We start from the raw sequence: 18,526 nt of genomic DNA on the forward strand, positions 1-18,526 counted from the left end.
TTTTCATGTGGTTATTTGCCATTATTGGTCACTCTTTTGTAAAGCATCTTATATCTTTGCCCAATTTTTTTTAAATTGGGTTGTTAGGATTCTCAATCCTGAGTTTTAAGAATTATTTATATATTCTGGATACAAATCCTTTATGCAATATATGGTTGGCAAATATTTTCTTCCAGTCTGAGTCTTGTATTTTCATTTCTTAGCAGGGCCTTCAAAAAAGCAAAAGTTATAATTTTTATGAATTCCAATGTATCATTTTCTCTTACAGTTTTTGCCTTTGGTGTTTTATCTAAGATACCTTTACCTAAGCCAAGATACAAACATGTTCTATATTTGCTTCTAGAAATTTTACAGCTTTTAGCTTTTATATGAAAGTATGACCCATTTGGGGTTTGTTTTGATAAGATGAGTGATCAGGGTCAAGGCTCAGTTTTCTTTCCATAGGACTGTCCAACTGGCTCCACTGCACTTGTTTAAGACTAGCCTTTCCCCATTGAGTTATCACAGCACCTCTGCTGAAAATCAATCAGTCATATACCTATCTGCCCATTTTCAGGTTCTTTGTTCTATTCCATTGAGCTATATGTCTATCCTTATGCCAAATCTAACCACTTTGATCTCTGTAGCTTTATGTGGGAAGTTTGGAAATTAGGTACTATGAGTCCTCCCCAGCTATTCTTCTCTGTAAAAATGGTTTAGGTTATTTTCGGTCCCTTGCACTTCTGTAAGAATTGTTAGATTCAGCTTCTGAAAGAAGCTGTGAGAGCCTGTGAGGACTTCGATTGGGATTGCTTTGGATCTATAAATCAATTTGAGGAGAATTGACATCTTAACAATTGTGAGTCTTCAAATTCATACACATAGTATATTCCTCCATTTCTTAAGTCTTTTTTAAGCATACATAAGCACGTATATACACATAAGATATACATGAGCATACATAATTATATATATTTTTTGCATTATTTTGAACAAACTGTTATCTATTGGATCAACTAAGTATAAGAAAAATAAAAGTTATTTTACCTTCATGTTTTCTTTCTCCAATGTTGTTCCTTACTTTATGTAGATTCAAGTTACTGACCTATATTATTTTCCTTCTCTCTAAAGAACTTCTTTTAACATTTCTTGCAAGACAGGTCTACTGGCAACAAATTCAATTTTTGTTTGTCTGAAAAATTTTTAATTTAGCCTTCATTTTTGAAGGACAATCTTGCAGATACAGAATTCTAGGTTGATGTTTTTTTCTTTCAGTACTTTAAATATTTCACTATACGCTTTGCCTGCTTTCATGTCTTCTGAGAAGTCAGATGTAAGTCTTTATCTTTGCTCCTTTATAGGTAAAATTTTCTACCCTCTGGATTCTTTCAGGATTTTTTCATTATCTTTGATTATTTTTTGTACTTTGAAAATTATTTTTTCATTATCTTTGATTATTTTTTTGTACTTTGAAAATGATATGCCTCTGTGTTCTTTGTCATTTATCCTGCCTGGTATTTTCTGAGCTTTCTGGATCTGTGGTTTGGTGTCTAACATTAGTATGGGGAAATTCTCAGTCATTGTTTCAAATATTTTTTCTGCTCCTTTCTATCTCCCTTCTCCCTCTGGCATTCCTATTACCTGTGTGCTACACCTTTTGTATGACCCCCATAAAATATTTTAGAATGGGCTTCTATAGAATAAGGAAACTAGAGTAGGTTTTTGGGATAAAGGGGAAATTTTTGAAATAAAATAAAAGGGCTCTTGTACCAAACCAGGGGTGATAATGTGCACTGACCTGAAAAGCATGACTGACTGAGTCTGTATACATAACATCTTGTAACATCTTACAGGAAAAAAAAAAGTTTTCAATTTTAAGTGAAATTTCAGTCCCTGAGACAAACCAGTGGGGGACAGCTTTAGGATCCCAGGTGCCTCCATGGAGTCCTTCCACAGACCAGAGAAAAGCAGCCATGTCCTTGACTCTACCCAAAGCTACAAACGGTCAAACTATTCAGTCCAGGTGACTTCTTGTGGTTTTCTGGCCCCAGCACAGAGTTCAGTCCTGTCTCTTTAGATGTGTTATTTTGCTGATGTTGATGATTGTATCCCAGTTTGGTGAACAATGTACGTTTGCACATCCCAAAGGAGCTTAAGAATCCAACACTATCTCAAACCCCTCTCACTGTGGTTCCGAGAGACACATGAAGGAAGCCCCGCCCCGTGCCCACACAGGAAAGGCCCCTCCTGGGTCTCTCCCGGCAGGAGTGAGGCAGTAGTGCGTCCTTCATTGCAATGACAGTTGCTCTACCTGAATCAAATCACCAAAAAGACGGAAAGCGAGCCAGGAGAACATACTGGGTTTCAAATTAATTTGACAGAGAATTGCTGTACTGTATTTTGGGTGGGCGAATAGCTGGTATCAACGTTTTTTGTGTCTCACTGAGAGGGAAGCAACCAGAAGCCTGTGTCTTCAAGAACTTTGGGAAAAATATGATAAAGGCAGAGAATTAGCCTTACCTGTCTACCTATCTATTGTTAAAAATACAGCTATCAGTTATTTTACCGGCAAAATGGGTTTATTCAGGAACAGCAGAGAATTGCAATTCATGACAAGCAAGCAATGGCAAAATCATAAACATGTCCAGAGAACAAAGGAGAGCGGATCTTTTGTAAAAGTAAGGTGGAGAAGCGGGGGGCCATTCTAAGAAGAAAGTCCACTGGCGGAAACTGGGGGTACCACGTGTCTGCTCATTGGCTGAGTTGCAACAGTCTCTCATTGGCTGGCTGTTGCTGGGAGAGGCAGAAACTCTTCCCTCCTCCTACTGGCAAAGGAGTCAAATTAGCATGGGTTGGAAACTCTCTTGTCTCTTCCTTCCTGCCAGGTCTGCAGTTGACCAGGAGTGGTAGGGCATGGGAGCTCCCCACGCAGTAAGTCTGTGAGGCTTCCCTTTGTCAATTTTCACACTATCAATCTATATCTACCTATCTTTCTCTCATCTATTGATATCATCTATCTTCATCTGTCCTCTCTCTCTCTCTCTCTCTCTCTCTGTCTCTCGCTCTCTCTCTGTAACAAGGCTATGGAAAATGTCAGAGCAGATGACTCTACTGCTGAAAATGGTATATTTCTGTAGAAAAAATAAAATGTTATTTATTTTAAACACTTTATAATAAATTTTTATTATTCACTTTAAGTATCCAGTTACTTGGCAAACACCATTACAAACTCAAGTAATACCTTGCCTTAAGCAAGCAGCACATTTGTAAATGCTACATTTGGATCAACTATTTAGTATGAATTCCTAATACTGTGTTTATAAGGCAATTCATTAATTTCAAAAAGAACAAAGGGTCTCACATTGTACAGCCTTTCCACTGCAGTGCTATGTCCATTCCAGCTGTGGCCCGGGCTCCGTGTTACCATTTTTTTCTCCTCTACACACCACAGCATGGATGTATTTGTCCTTTTTCCTGGGGAGAATGTGACCAGCCCTAGAGAGGACATTGTTGGCCAGCCCCTCTCCCCCAACATCTATCCCTCACCACCTCCATTGTGAGTCAAGCACAAGGTCTGAGTGAGATTAACTTACCACCCCCATTCCTGACCACAGCCCCAAAAGATCTAAATCCATCAACATAACCCCCTCCTCATCACCGTAGTAACTGGTCCAGTTAGAATGAAACTTAGGACTTTCGACAGTGTGGAAAAGAGAAGCTCTCTTGCTCTGGATGGAGTGGTGTGTGGATGTGAAGCCTAGAACTGATACAGCCATCTGTACTCTAAGGCAAGCCATCTGGGAACGCAACGGACCCACAGACGGCAGAACAGAAAGGCCACAGAAATGGAGCCAGAGCCCTGGTCTGGCCGAGCCTGAAGGCTGAGCTCTCTACCTCTGGACATTCAGCCATGTGAGTCAGTATCTGTTTCAGCCATCTTTTTCCCCACTATTTGGAAACCAAATGCATTCTTATCATACTGGCCCCAAAATGGCGAGTGAGGTGAAGGCAATTTATTTCCTGGCAGTCCTTCCCCGCATCTGTTTATCCAGCAGGCTGGCTTACCTCCAGGAGCTTTCCTTGATCACTTGTGATATAGACCAGCTAACAGGGAGCCGCTCTGTCATTCTAAGCTCACTTTCCTCTACTGCTAGTAACTCTTTCACACTTGTGACTCAATCTAAATCTGGTCATAACTTGGTTGTGGAGATTGTGGGACATCCGCCAAGAAAGAGCCTTTGCAACCTCAATTTCCTCCAACTGACAGGGCTGAGGAGGCCCTGGGAGCTGCGCCTCCTAAATCACAGCCCACAGGTCCTCAGGGCAGCAGGAAGAGGCAATAGCACAGCCTTCCAGTGGAAACCGAGCCTGACTAATGAGCCCGTGTGCGGAGTCCAGGGAGGTCAGTCACCAATGATCACAGTGGCCACTAGTTTCCTGTCTCTGACCCTCTGCTGTCATCATGTCCTATGTCTGCCAGAACATCACAGACTACTACACCTGCTTCCCAAAGGCAGAGCCCCTTCCTGGTGGCTGTTTCTGCACCGTGGCCTCTTCATTACTGCCACCCCAAGAGGTTCCAGTTCGAGGGCTAGAGGTCTCCTCAATTTTCCTTCTACCTTACACACCAGTACACCCAGTGCCTTCTCATCCTTATGCTTGTCCCTGTTCCCCTGCCCTTTCCTGGCTCCTCTTTCCCTAGCCCTCTGTCTTTGTAAATTCTGCCTGTACTTCATGGCCTTGCCCCTGAGCAGCAAAGGTTTAGGGAAAGGGGCATAAGCTTTGACATTAGAATGACCTAGGTTTAAATTTCACCTAAGGTAGTGATGAATGATGGGAAGAGGCTGAATTTGTCTGGAATAAGGGCACCAAAAATTCAGGGTCCATGTCTGCATGGCCATCTGTCCCATCTTCCCCTCCTTCCAGCATGGGAGCCCTGCATCCTGGAGACAGCCTCCTACAGGGCCACCTCATGTGTGCCCTGGAGCTTATGGCCTCAAATTCCACTCCAGCCTCCCAGTTAGCCAGGCTGAACTATGTACAGGGTCTTTTACCTGAGTGAGAGGCTGCTGTAACCAGAACTATTCCGGATGCTTCCTTTCTGGATCTCACCTCTACAAGTGGGAGGAAAGGTATTACAAGAAAAGACACCAAAAAAATATGTGTAAAGGAATATCTAACACCAAGAGTAATGCTGACCATCTCAGGCCACCACCCAGGTCTTTTCTGGGTAAGACCATTTCCAGGCAGAAAGTACCCTGACCTTTACATAGAAGCACATGGGCCATGAGACAAGGGGAAAGAGAGATGAAACTTAATGGTACATCTTACAGCTCTGGATCAGATAAGGCCACTAGCAACGTCTGCTTCTGATTTCCTCCCTTATTGTCTAAGTCCTTAAAGCTCATCCCTCAGAAGACCTCCGGACCACAGGAGCGACCCTTGGCCTTTGCCCCCAAAATCCTTCAGAAAACATAATACATCATGTTAATTTACAAAAATAAATCTTTCCAGCCCAGTGATTTTACCACCCAAGGCCCCCAGAGACAAGCTCCCTCAGAGTTCATGGGTCTATGATTGGTTAGGAGCTTATAATCATTTTGCCTTTAATGAGTTTGCCCAAATACTTCCCCTAGCTGGCAGGAAGCCCTGCATCTACTGGAAGAGAAGTTTCCTGTGGAAGCTCTTGGGCTGAATGGCTTTTATTTAACCTGTATCCATTCCTCCATTGCCCCACTTTCTGATCTAGACAGCATGATTCTCTCTTGGCAACACTATCAGATCACTGTATGTAATAAATGCACTGTTCTGTGTTCACCCTAAAATGTGCAGTAATAATAATGAATATTTCATGACTAATAATTTTGCTTGTCTTCCTGGAAATTTGATGAGTTTTCAGAGGATCACTTGGTTAGCCTTAGTCTGTTAATAAAAGATGCCTAGAGAAATTTGTGCTAAGGTCTCTTTTTCATACTATGAAGTTTTGTTTGGCAAGAAGATGGATTCCAGTGTCTTTGAAGCTATGGGTGTTTCCCTTAGCATTACAATGATGAAGGGGGCATCTCTCCCACTGCAACCATTAGTAAACAGCTTGGTCAGCATTTCATGCCTTTACCCTCTCCTGCCTCCCTCTGCAGGTCAGCCGCTCCAGTTCAGATGGAATGTAAGCTAATAGGAAACATTGATATCTTCTCCAAAAGTTTCTCTTCTTTTCTCTGTCAATGGTCTGACTTGATGTTTTGCTGGCAGCCTTCAGAGCATTTCACACTTATCTGGAAAATGTTGAAAACAATTTATAGGTTCTGAGCACATACAATAAATAGGTTTCAAAACAATCTCTCTTAAAATTGCCAACAATATCTAGACTGGGTGAGACACTGTCTTTTCTCTGCCGCTTTTCCCTGGTAGGTATTATATATATAATGATTATAAAGACCATAGGGACTGAGGGAGCAGTTCGTGACCATAAATCACTGATAGTCTGTGACAGGCTTGTCACTGCACAAAAAAACATGCCTCAGAAATGACAATACACTGGCCTCATGTTCATCTCTCAATCTGGTTTTATGTCTAGAAATTCAAAACCTCTTGATCCTATCAGGATGGTAGATATCTGTAATTTCTGCCCCCCACCGTCCACTCGCTGCTGTGCTAGTTACACATCTGTCTCCCACTGGGGAACTGCTCTGCCACACTCAGTCTGTGTGTTCTGGGTGGGTCCAGCCCATGCCCAGCTCTGGAAGTGACTTTATAACATGAGTCTGAGCCAGTCAGCACACTACATTTTCCTGCCCACAGCGACTGGTTTAGGGATGACCTAACCAGAGCCAATCAGATGCTTCTGGGGCTCCTGGGACAGAGGCAGGTGCCTTCCTTTCTGGATTTAAACTGTGAGGAGGAAAGAGTTTGGGACTTGTTGCCACCATCAGGTTATCACATGGAACCTGAGGCTGCAGCCACGACAGAGAGAGGCAGAACTGAGACGTGAGAGGTTGAGTCCTGATATGTTCCTGTTTGAACCCTAAATCCAGTCGTGTCTAGAACCATCTGTGACTCTGAATGGTCCAGTTAAATGAGCCAAAAGCTCCTTTTTCTTTTTCTGCTTACGCAGGTTTTGATTGGGTAGTCTTTTACTTCAACCAAACCAAACAAAAGCCCCTGAATGCCCCACCATGTGCCCTGGTTTTAAGTTTGAAAACTACATTCAGTGAAGGTAAAAGTGTCAACTGAGCGATGTAGCAAATAGCCTGTATTTCTAGTGTGTGTGTGTGTGTGTGTGTGTGTGTGTGTGTGTGTGTGTGTGTGTGTGTGTGTGTACTGAATTGCTTGAATGGACACACAAGGAAAATCAAGCATAATTCATGTTGAGTTAGAGAATCCCTGGGTTTCAAGGCAACAATTATTGGAATTTGGAATCTTTAGGGTAAATATGTAACTGTCTATCAGTGTTGAATGAGCAAAGCTGAGTAAAGGCAAAGCCACAGAATACAATGCCTGTGAGCAAGAAGGCTGTCACTGAGCAGACTCTTGGCAAGGTCGCCTGTCTCCCTCTAACAGGAAGCAGACAAAAGCTAAAGGAAGGCCTCCCTTCCTCCACATGGCAAACACACCCCTAGAGCAGTGAACAATCAGATTCAGGGTCTCAGAGTGCATCCCACCTCAACAGGGTGTGAGGGTCTGGGCTGAAAGGAAAAGCATTAATTTATGGAAGAAACTCAATCAGAGCCTGGGGTCTAGGGCAGGAGAAGCTGGCTTCCTCTGACACTGGTAAGCTACGCATCCTCGGCAACTCGAACGTTTTTCAGAGAAGGGAAGCCCAGGACTCCAAGAAAAAGGAGTTCTCACAAGACCTGCAAATGAAGGAAGAACCTAGATATGAACAGGAACGTAAATTGTAGCAGGAACTAGTCTGTAAATTGAGCAGCATCATTGTCTGCCCCTGAAGTCTGTGTCTCCTATTGGTGCGCTCATCCCAGAGGTCCAGAGCTCCTCCATGGCTTCAGCCACAGAAGAGATGGGTCAGACACTCCTTTGCATAAAGGAATTGGGAACTTGTGTGAGTGAAGGGACACCAATAATAGGAAATCAAGGAGAAAGAGGGATACTGAGGATGAGACCAGCTTTCGGTTCAGCTCAGGTGGTAAAACTTCTCAGGCTCCTACATATCCCAAAACTTCCTCAACAACAAGTGCAGTTCCACTGCTAGAGGTGCTTCTTTCAGCTTCTGACTTACTCATTAAAATACAGAACTATTTGAAGAGAATGTAGCTCAGACGTTAAACTGCTATCAGTCATTTGCTCCTCAGTGTGAAAGCTTTGTCACTAGAGAAGAAAATGTGATGACTAGGAACATAAATACATGAAGAAGATGAGGAAATGAAGTACCACCAAGGGGGAAACGTTCTTTGGGCAAGTGACACCCTGGAGTGGGCCGAGCACAGACTCTGTAGTCAGGAATCTTGATTCTATTACCTACTGCTACCTTGGGCTCATTTCTTTGAAACTCTGTTGCCTTCTTGGTGAAATAGGTGTGTAAACACCTATTTCCATGCCAATGATCACGGCATCCTCCCCGTCTTGAATGCCCACATATTCCTTGCCATATGCCTGGTTAACTCCTATTTAGGTATGTCACCCATATCACCTCCTCAGGAAGACTGGGCTGGAAAGGTGCCCCTTGTCTGGGTTCTACAGCAGCCACCTACACAGAGCAGAAGCTGCATCAGTTGTAACTCTTAGTATTCTGTACTGTGACTTATCCTTCTGTCTCCACTACAGTAAGAGGGCCTTAAGATGCAGGGTCTATGTCTTACTCACAGTGCATCCCAAGTGCTCACAAAACTTGAAAACATCGGGCAGAAGGATCTGAAGGGCTCTCATCTAGGAAAGATGGAGACATTGGGCTTGGGTGAACCAAGGGAGAAGCAGGGCCCGTGTGGGAGGCTCCCTCCATACATGGGGAAATGATGCAAGCAAACCTGAGAGAGATGGACAGCCACACCCCTTCTCTTGCCCCCAGACCAGCAGCAGAAGCCTGAATGGACACAAGGTAGGCAATGTGACACTGTTTATTAGACAAAGTTGAATTCAAGGTCAAAAGCATTGTGCGGGGGCAGAAGAAATCACTTCACAATAAAGAAGGCTGCAGTCCACACTGAAGATAATACTGTCATGAATCATTAGGAATCAAATAACAAGGTATTGCCACTGGTAAAGTAAAATCATAGGAAATGCAAAGAGAAACCGACAAAAATATAAAAGTAATAAAAGGCTTTAATACACCTCTTTAGATTCCTGACAGATCAAATATATGAAAATTAGTGTAAGGATATAAAATATGTGAGCAATATAATTAATATGATGTCTTTCAAGGTTGCTGTGGTACACTTACAAAAATTACCATCTTTTAGGCATAAATTCCAGGAAGCTGTTATAATGAAAACTACATTCTAAGATGGCAGTGCACTAAAACAATAAATAAGTAGCAAGGATAGAAAATAGAAAAGCCAAACACTTGGAAATTTGGGGGGAAATATCTCTCCTAATTAACTGTTGGGTTGGATTCAAGATAATAGAGAAATTACAATTGTTAAACAGCTAAAAAATAAAATAATAACATTACAAATTAGAACTGAGATACATTCAAAATTGTGCCCAGAGGGAATCATAACCTCAAACACTTACATTACCAGACAAACAAGAATAAAAATAAATTAAATAAGCATTCAACATAGAATGTTAATAGAGAAAAAAAAGAAGTTCAAGCAAAATATAAACTCAAAAAAAATGAATTTTTGCACAACAAATAGTAGAATTAAATAGTTTAAGAGCAGGTTTTTTGGGGGAAAAATCAATACAACTAATACATCATTAGGCAGCCTAATCAAGAACAAGAGGAAGCACATCATTATAAAATTAAGAATGAATAAAGGAGAAAACAAATGCAGAGAAAAACCCAAAGATACATAGCAAAACATTTTCCCCAACACTGTGTTAGTAACTTTGAAATATGAATGGAATGTACTATTTCTAAAAGAAAATATAAATTACCGAAACTGCCAAGTTAGAAAGAAAACTGTGGTAGACACTAAGAAATATGTCAAAGAGCTACCTCCAACATCTTACATCTGCCCAAAATACTATATTCAGATAACTTTACAAATGAATTCCAACAAATATTTGAGGAGCAGATAATCCTCATATTGAGAAAAAAAAACTGTCCTAATGTAGCTCCAAAAGAAGGGACAAAGTCCCTACTAAGTGAAAGAAGACATAATAAAGGATGGGAGACACTATCATGTCCATAATCTAAAAATATAGTCTCACGCTCATACCTGCAGTTCTGGTCTCCTTCCCTTGCATCTGAGCTATCATTCAAAGCACTAAAAACTAGACTCTTGACTGTTACAAAAACACCACAAAAGTAGCACACCTGATGCTGTCCTGCTGAGTTGACTGTCCTGTATCTTTCTGGTTGAAGCTGAAGCCAGCTGTGGCCTATTGAAGTCAGGTGAGTATAATTTTTCAGGTTGAGTCTAAGACCACTAAGAGGGCTTTGTACTTCACAGATGTCTTTAAGTTCTTGTTCTACTTTTAAAGAAATCCAAATTGGAAACTGTGCACATACATACACACAAAAAAGATACATACCCTAAGAAAATGCCATGACCCTATATCAAAAACTTGATGAATTGGTATGCAAGTATATATATATATTTATTTATTTATTTATTTATTTATTTATTTATTTATTTATTAATGGTAAAGTTAACATTAGAAGTCTAAGGTATGGAAGTTGTGCTTCTGTAACAAGAGTAGCTTCTATCAGGTAAACTCTCTGGCAGATATCAGTTATAAACTCTGGATGAACTTGAAGAAAAACTAATCTATCTGAAAGCATTAAGGAGTAAGCAAAAGCAGCCAGAGAAGGGAGGAGCTTGATAGAAGGGGACAGCTGTGGATGTTGGTTTGTGCATATTCTACCTGCAGGCTTTCCCCAGTCCGTACAAAGTGGAGCTGGAATTTAAGCAAACATCCACAGTCCGGCAGCCTAAAGACTCAGAGGATGTAGCTCAGGACTGCTAGGGTTGGAAAGTAAAAGAACTACAGAGGTAAAGCCCTACAGTCCACAGGTAAAGGCTACCCAAATTCTCAATTGACTCATGAAGCATGCCTGGGAGAAAACAGCAGAAGCCTTGGCAGAAAACAACATTTGGAATGTAGAAAAAAGTAAATGCATATTTCAGCAATTGTCCACCATATGGGAGACAGAGTTTGGAGTTTGAGTCCAACCAAGGAAACTGCTCCCCAAAATAAAAATCACAAATCTTCAGAAAGAGATCAGAGAATCCAGGATTCAATATACAATCATGTCTTACTAGACAATATAGGAAATAGGAAAATGTGAGCCATAGTCAAGAAAAAAAAAATCAGTCATTATCAACTGACTCTGAGATAACTAAGACTTTGGAGTTATCAAATGAGGACTTTAAAGAAGCTATTATAATTTTAAGCACTTAAAAGAAAATATGATTAAAACAGATAAATAGAGGAGGTCCCCTGCAGAGGTACAGAAGCTATGTAAAAGAACAATACAGAAAATTAAAAATGGAAAGATATAATATCTGACATGAAAATTTGCTGTATAGGCTTGACAGCAAATTGGTAATGGCAGAAGAAAAAGTCACTGAACTTGGAAAAAGATCAGTATCACTTTTCCAATATGAAAATCATAGACAACAAAGAATTTTTTTTAATGAAAGGGTCACAGTGTCCTAAGAGACAATATCAAGCAGTCTAACATACATGTAACTGGAGTCCCAGAAAGAAAAGAAACAGACAATGGGAAGACAAATATGTTTGAAGAAATGATGGCTTAAATTTCTTCAAATTTGGTTAAAATCAACTTATAGATCCTAGAAGCTGAGAGAAACCAAACCAAAATAAACAGAAAATCAGAGCTAGGCATGTCATAGTCAAACTGCTAAAGTCCAAAGAGAAAGTAAAATCTTAAAAGCAGCCAGAGAAAATAATATATTACATAAAGGACAAAACACAAATAATGGCCAGTTTTCTTTTAAAACAACAAAGATCTAAAGACAACGGAGTGACATTTGTAAAATACTGAAAGAAAAAATCCAGAATTCTATGTCCTGCAAAAAATTCCTCAAATAAAGCGAATAAAGACATTTTTAGATAAACTAAGATTGAGAACATTTGTTGTCATAAGAATAATACCTCAAAAAATGCTAAATAAATTTCTTCAGACTGAAAGAAACAGGCATCAGTTAGAAATTCAAATATACATAAAACACTGAAAGAACTGGACATGGTAAAATTGTGTACAAGACAAGACATTATAGAAATCTTGATTCCCTTAAAGGACATATGACAATTTAAACCAAAAATAAAATATAACACTGCATTGTAGGCTTTATAACATATGAAGATGTAATATATATTGTAAAAGCAGCACACAGGACTGGGAGTAAAGTAGAACTATATTGCTTTAAGAATCTTATTAAGGAGAGAATTAAAGATGGCAGCATGAGAGGTGAGACAGAAACCTCCTCCCAATACCACATATAATATGAAAATATAGCAAATACATCTACTCCTGAAAGAGCAACAGGAAAGAAGGCTGAGCAGACTGCCTACAGCTGGGGAAAAGAGCAGACCTCAAGGAAAAGGGTAAAGTATGAAAGCCATGATCCAGAGATACCCAAGGCCTTCCCCCAACCCAGAGGAAGAGAAATGGAGCAGGGAGGGGTTGGAGGCCTAGGACTGTTGAACACCCAGCCCTGGAGATCTAACCTGGGAGCATGAACCTACATTACATGGTGCTCTGGAGACTAGTGGGGTTGGAAAGCTAAAACAGGCAGAATACTTGGAGAGACTGAGATTCCAGCTGCTTGTGGAAAATATGTATCCATAACCGGCCACTCTGGATAGCAGTTCAAAAGGAAGGCGAGCAGACTGACAGACTTCCTAACAGCAAGAGGGCTGCTAAAGGGGCAAGGATAGCACAGAGTTTGCTGCTCAGGAGAAAGGACAGGTGGACAAAATTGTTCAGGTGCACTCTGCCCAGCAGGTTGGGAACTTTCAGGAGCTTCAGGTGCTCAATCCCCCTGGCTGGCTATGCAATTCCAAGGCCCCCCACCATGATATGCAGACTGCTGCTCCTTCCTCCTGACTGGCACCAACTCTCAAACTGGCTACCCCTGCCATTGCACCAGGTCAATGAGAGGGCAGCCCCTCCTATGGCAGCTACAAGTACAAAGGATAGAGGCTTCTCCCTGCATTCTTGGCTCACTGGCCCTGGCAGTGGAAACAGGCACAGAAACCAGGAAGCAGGAAAGAGATTTTTTCCTCCCAACAGATACCAGTGCCACTCACCTGCAACCACTGCCATCGCTCCAGTGACTGAGCAGCTCCAGAGAGCAGAGCTTATGGGCACTAAGGGGCACCACACATAAATATGAAACATCAAAGGAACCTGGTTCAGACCAGAGTCCCACAAACACCAGAAAGAGGGCCAAGTGAAACTAAAGTCATCAATCTTCCTGAAAGAGATTTCAAAATAAAAATCATAAACATGCTCATGGAGCTACAGAAAAATATTCAAGAACTCAGGGGGGAATTCAAGAATGAGAAACAAACATTGAAGAATAAAGTATCCAAAAATGGAGCATAGAGGAGACAGTAAATGAAATAGAAATTAGAGAACAGGAAAACAAAGAACCTGAGGCACAGAGAGAAAAAAAGATCTCTAGGAATGAAAGAATATTGAGAGACCTGTGTGACCAATCCAAACTGAACAATATTCACATTATAAGGGTACCAGAAGAAGAAGAAAGGGAAGAAGGGAAAGTGTCTCTGATGAGGTAATTACTGAAAACTTCCCCAATCTGGAGAAAGAGATAGTCTTTCAGAACATGGAGGTTCACAGATCTCCCAACACAAGGGACTCAGGGAAGACAACACCAAGACATATAATAATTAAAATGGCAAAGATCAAAGACAAAGACAGACTATTAAAAGCAGCCAGAGAGAGAAAAAAGATCACATACAAAGGAAAACCCATCAGGCTATCATCAGACTTCTCAGCAGAAACCTTACAGGCCAGAAGGGAATGGCATGATGTATTTAATGCAATGAAGCAGAAGGGCCTGGAACAAGAATAGAGACCCAACAAGATTATCACTTAAATTTCGAGGAGGGATTAAACAATCCCCAGATAAGCAAAAGTTGAGGGAATTTACCTCCCACAAACCATTTTAACAGTATATTTAAAGGGACAGCTCTAGGTGGAAGTGCTCCTAAAGGTAAATAGCTGTCACCAGAGAAAATAAAGTAAGGGAAGTAAGAAAAGTAAAGGAAGTAGACCAATTAATTACTAGGCATATATAAAATCAAATCAACTACCCCCAAAGTCAGTCAAGGAGTACAGAATATGATACTTAATATATAAAGAATGGAGGTGGAAGAAAAAGAAGGAAAAAAGCCTTTAGATTGTGTTTGTAATAGCATACTAAGTGAGTTAACTTAGACTGTTAGAAAGTAATGAAGTTACCCTTGAACCTTTGGTAACCATAAATCTAAAGCCTACAATGGCAATAAGTACATACCTATCGATAAACACCCTAAATGTAAATGGCCTGAATGCACCAATCAAAAGACATAGAGTCACTGAGTGGTGAAAAAAACAAGACTCATCTATATGCTGCTTACAAGAGACTCATCTCAAACCCAAAGACATGCACAGACTAAATGTCAAGGGATGGAAAAAGATATTTCATGCAACTATTAGGAAAAGAAAAGCAGGAGTAGCAGTACTTGTATCAGACAAAATAGACTTCAAAACAAAGGAAGTCACAAGAGACAAAGAAGGACATTACATAATGATAAAAGGGTCAGTCAAACAAGAGGATATAATGATTATAAATATGTATGTACCCAATATAGGAGCACCTAAATAAGTGAAACAAATATTAAAAGAATTAAAGGGGCAAAATAGAGTGCAATGCATTCATTTTAGGAGACTTCAAAACACCACTCACACCAAAAGACAGATCAACCAGACAGAAAATAAGTAAGGAGACAGAGGTACAGAACAATTAGAACAGATGAACCTAACAGACATCTACAGAAAACTACCCAAAAGCATCAGGATACACATTATTCTCAAGTACACATGGAACATTTTCAAGAATAGATCAATACTAGGCCACAAAAAGTCCCTCAGTAAATTCAAAAAGATTGAAATTGTACCAACCAGCTTCTCAGATCACAAAGGTATGAAAATAGAAATAAATTACACAAAGAAAGCAGAAAAGCCCACAAACACATGGAGACTTAACAACATGCTCCTAGATAATCAATGGATCAATGACCAAATAAAAACAGGGATCAAGCAATATATGGAGACAAATGAAAACAATAACTCAATACCACAATTTCTGAGTGAAGGCCATGCTAACAGGGAAGTATATTGCAATGCAGGCTTACCTCAGAAAGAAGAACCATTCCATATGAACAGTCTAAACTGACAATTAACAAAACTAGAAAAAGAACAAATGAGGTCCAAAGTCAGTAGAAGGAGGGACATAATAAAGATTAGAGCAGAAATAAATAAAATTGAGAAGAATAAAACAATAGAAAGAATCACTGAAAGCAGGAGCTGGCTCTTCAAGAAAATTAACAAAATAGATAAAACCCTAGCCAGACTTACCAAGAAAAAAAGAGAGTCTACACACATAAACAGAATCAGAAATGAGAAAGGAAAAATTACTATGGACACCACAGAAATACAAAGAATTATTAGAGAATACTATAAAAAAGATATGCTAACAAACTGGATAACCTAGGAGAAATGGACAACTTTCTAGAAAAATACAACCTTCCAAGGCTGACCCAAGAAGGAACAGAAAATCTGAACAGACCAATTACCAGCAACAAAATCAAATTGGTAATAAAAAAACTACCTAAGAACAAAAACCCTAGACCAGATGGCTTCACTGCTGAATTTTATCAAACATTTAGTGAAGACCTAATACCCATCCACCTTAAAGTTTTCCAAAAAGTAGAAGAGGGAATACTTCCAAACTCATTCTATGAGGCCAGCATCACTTTAATACCAAAACCAGACAAAGATACCACAAAAAAAGAAAATTACAGACCAATATCCCTGATGAAATAGTACAAAAATACTCAACAAAATATTAGCAAACTGAATTCAAAAATACACCAAAAAGATCAGCCATCATGATCAAGTAGGATTTATTCCAGGGACGCAAGGATGGTACAATATTCAAAATTCCATCAGCATCATCCACCACATCAATAAAAAGAAGGACTAAACAACATGATCATCTCCATAGATGCTGAAACAGCATTCATCAAAATTCAACATCCATTCATGATAAAAACTCTCAACAAAATGGGCATAGAGGGCAAGTACCTCAACATAATAAAGGCCATATATGACAAACCCACAGCCAACATCAGACTGAACAGTGAGAAGCTGAAAGCTTTTCCTTTAAGAACAGGAACAAGACAAGGATGCCCACTCTCTCCACTTTTACTCAATGTAGTTGTGGAGGTCCTAGTCAGTGTGATAAGGAAGAAAAATATGAAAAGGAAAAAGTAAAATGTTTATGCATGATGACATGACTGCAGAAATTCGAAGACACCTACAATGAAATTATTATCAAAAAGTGAATTTAACAAAGTCATAGCTTACAGGTCTCAATATACAAAATTAAAGTACAGTAGCGAACAATTGGAAAAGAAAATACAAAAATTCCAATTCAACACAGTCAACAAAATACTTTAGGAATAAATGTAATATAAGATGTGCAATACCACTGCCATTTTAATGACTCCATTATTTTCATAGGATGAATGCGATCTGAAAGTAGCAGAGGCCAGGTGATAGAACTTAACTCACCAGAAACAAGGCTAGTGTAATCACCAGACAAGGCAACTGAGACGAAGTAGATTTCACAATGTTTTGATTCTGTGGGACTTTTGATAATATTATCACAGCATCCCTAGGAACAAAATAGGTTAACAGCCTACTAAAGAATTAATGTTTCTATACAAATACTCTAGGTCTGGCAGGAAGACTGAGGAATTGCCTTACAATTCAAGCCTACACTGATCCACAGCCAGTGGCTAATGGTTTGGCCATAAGATCAGTGTTTGGAAAGAAAAGGATTGGTGACCAGGAGGTCTGGGGAAAAATTTTGTGAATGGACCTCTCAAAATGGGCACAAAATATGGATATTTGTGTCATCTGTGATTGCTCACTCAGAGGAGATTGTTATAATCAGGTAGACAAAATAGAATCTGTTGTTGTCAGTCAACCTCTTTTCCAAGCTACCGCAATGCTTGCTCAATGGGCTCCTGAATTTAGTGATAGGGATGGAGGTTCTACAAGAGTTCAAAATGGACCCCCTCCCACTAAGCATAATCTGCCTACCACCACTGCTGAGCGGTGACTTGCCAACAGCAGAGGTCAATGCTGGAAGCTCCCTGTGGCACATTCTTTGGGGAAACCAGCCTGTCTCCAGGTGGTAGACTGATTACAGTGTTGCCCTTTCATCATAGAGGGGCAACAATCCGATATCACTGAAACAGGCCTGTCTACTGAATAATCAGCTTCCTGTGCCCACAGCCACCTGTGAACTTCAGTGTTTATTTACTGTTTTACTAACCCTTACAATATTGCTTCTGCCCAGATAACTCATTTTCACAGTAAAAGAAATACAACAGCAGCTCGTGCTCATGGAATTCCAATAGGTCTTACCTGTTCCATCACCTAGAAGCAACTGGATTGACAGAATCATAGAAGGGCCTGCTGAGGACTCATTACAGCGCCAGTTGGGAAACAATACTTGGCAAGATTGTAATACTATCATAAAGAATGTTTTGAACCTACATCCAATATATGGTAACTGATGTACAAGGGTCTGAGAATTAAAAAGTGCCAGTAGGAGTAGCCCCTCATATTATTCCACCTGATTATCCACTTGCAGATTTTTCACTTCCTGGCCCTATACCTTTAGGCTCTATTAGTTTTTAAAAGTCTTGAGGGAAATCTTGCCACTGATGGCACAACAGTGGTTTCTTTGCATTGGAAGTCAGGATTGAGACCTGCCGCATTGGACTCTGCATGCTGGGTTGCTACAGAAAGTGCTCATGACGGACCCGAGTAATGGACCCTTTCTACCCAATAAGACAAGTTTTGCAGGACTGGCCCTGGCCAGACAATTCAGACCATTCAAGTAAATAACATTGACCAGCTATCATTAAACTAACTTAAGACTCATAGAATGAAGGGTCTGACTAATAAGGCTGATGCTCCCTTTCATATCATTAGCACAAGAAAACCTGAGGTTTGAGAGTAGCTTGGAGCTAATATTAAGTAAATAGGTGTTTGCTTGATTCAATCAGGAAACTACTTATTTTCCTGTGGAATTCAAAAACCTTTCATTGCAAATTAAATACGTGAATTTGCCTTAGAAAAAAATGTGGCTCACCCTTT

At 40.2% G+C, this 18,526-nt stretch overlaps 1 long non-coding RNA gene across 2 annotated transcripts in view; it reads right to left on the reverse strand.

Annotated features, from left to right (window-relative positions):
* Nucleotides 1-2,550: 2,550 nt before the first annotated feature.
* The window catches only part of LOC140848493 (uncharacterized), a 35,303-nt gene continuing 19,327 nt past the window's right edge, over nt 2,551-18,526 (reverse strand). Inside the window, exons 2-4 of one of the 2 annotated variants that reach the window (XR_012129490.1) lie at nt 6,095-6,251; nt 5,034-5,093; nt 2,551-2,804 (exon numbers count right to left, since the gene is read on the reverse strand). This is a non-coding gene — a long non-coding RNA (uncharacterized lncRNA). Of the gene's footprint in view, nt 2,805-5,033; nt 5,094-5,310; nt 6,252-18,526 lie in introns of both variants that reach the window. The other variant, XR_012129489.1, reaches the window with a different exon arrangement.

Source organism: Manis javanica, chromosome 3, assembly GCF_040802235.1.
Source record: "Manis javanica isolate MJ-LG chromosome 3, MJ_LKY, whole genome shotgun sequence".
NCBI classification, from domain to species: domain Eukaryota; kingdom Metazoa; phylum Chordata; class Mammalia; order Pholidota; family Manidae; genus Manis; species Manis javanica.